Raw genomic sequence first — 2,079 nt, forward strand, 5'->3', positions numbered from 1 at the left:
ATTATTGGCTCCAATGGCAGGAATGGAGATGCTTCTTCCATCAAAATTGGACGTGGGCTTAGTAAAATCACCAAGCATCCTTCTTGCATTATCATTATTAGGTTCAGCTGCCATCTCCTTCTCTTGTTCGAAAATTTCTGAAATGTTGCTTTTGGATTGTTGTAATTTAGCTTCTCTTAGTTTCCTCTTCGGAGTCCTTTCAGGTTCAGGATCAATTTCAACAAGAGTGTCTTTTTCCTTGTTCCTGCTCATATGAAAGAGAAGAAAACAAGAAAAGAAAGAGGAATCCTCTATGTCACAGTATAGAGATTCCTTTATGTTAGTAGATGAAGAAAGAGTGAAGAATCCAAACACAAGGGATAGATTATGTTCGGATTTTTAGATGAAGAGAGGTGAAGAGAAGTGTTAGTAAATAATTAAATAGAATAAGAGAGAAGAGATAGAAAATTTCGAAAATAATTTTTAAAAAAAAAGTGTTAGTAATTTTCGAAAATTAGAGATAAGATAAGATTAAAATTAAAATTTAAAACAAAAGAATTTTCGAAAAAGAGATGAGATATTTTCGAAAATTAGAGAGAGAAAAGTAGTAGGTGATTTTGAAAAAGATAAGAAACAAACAAAAAGTCAAAGAGTTAGTTGAAAAAGATATTAAAATCAAATTTGAAAAGATAAGAAGATAAGAGGTTAGATAAGATATTTTGAAATCAAATCTTGAAAAAGATAAAATTTTTTTAAAAAAAGATAAGATAAAAGATAAAAAGATTTAATTCAAAAAAATTTGAAATTACTTACTTGACTAACAAGAAACTACAAGATAAGATTCTAGAACTTAAAGATTGAACCTTTCTTAACAAGAAAGTAACAAACTTCAAAATTTTTGAATCAATCACATTAATTATTAGTGAGTTTTCGAAAATGTGATATAAAGATAAGAACAAGATTTTGAAAATATTTTGAAAAAGATTTTTGAAATTTTTGAAAAATAGAAAAAAATGAAAAAGATATGATTTTTGAAAAGATTTTGAAAAGATAAGATTTATAAAATTGAAAATTTGACTTGACTTGTAAGAAACAACTAATTTTGAAAATTTTTGACTAAGTCAACTCAAATTTTCGAAAATTATGAGAAAAATAAGGAAAAGGTATTTTTTGATTTTTGAAATTTAATTATGAGAGAGAAAAACACAATTATGACCCAAAACTTAAAAATTTTGGATCAAAACACATGATACATGCAAGAACACTATGAATGTCAAGATGAACACCAAGAACACTTTGAAAGTCATGGTGAACATCAAGAACATAATTTTGAAAAATTTTTAATGCAAAGAAAACATGCAAGACACCAAACTTAGAAATCTTTAATGCATGGACTCTAACAAACGAAAAATGCACATGAAAAACAACAAAAGACACAAAACAAGAAATCATCAAGATCAAACAAGAAGACTTGTCAAGAACAACTTGAAGATCATGAAGAACACTATAAATGCATGGAGTTTTCGAAAAATGCAAGAAAAAATTTTTAAAGCATGCAATTGACACCAAACATAAAAATTGACTCAAGACTCAAATAAGAAACACAAAATATTTTTGATTTTTATGATTTTATTAATTTTTTTGTATTTTTATTAATTTTTTTCGAAAATAAATTTTGGAAAAATGAAAAAGAAAAAAAGAAATTTTGAAAAAGATTTTTGAAAAGAAAATTACCTAATCTGAGCAACAAGATGCACCGTCAGTTGTCCATACTCGAACAATCCCCGGCAACGGCGCCAAAAACTTTGTGGACAAAATTGTGATTGCCCTCTTTGTATTTGCATGAGATTTATTTAATGGATCTTTGGCATATGTGATCACAACTACGTTCAACTTAACCAGCAAGTGTACTGGGTCATCCAAGTAATACCTTATGTGAGTAAGGTTCGATCCCACAGAGATTGTTGGTATGAAGCAAGCTATGGTCACCTTGTAAATCTCAGTTAGGCAGATTAAATTATTATGGATTTCGAAAATTAATAATAAAAAGAAATAAAATAAGATAGAAATACTTATGTAAATCAATAGTGGGAATTTCAG

The sequence above is a fragment of the Arachis duranensis genome, chromosome 10 (assembly GCF_000817695.3).
Source record: "Arachis duranensis cultivar V14167 chromosome 10, aradu.V14167.gnm2.J7QH, whole genome shotgun sequence".
NCBI lineage: Eukaryota > Viridiplantae > Streptophyta > Magnoliopsida > Fabales > Fabaceae > Arachis > Arachis duranensis.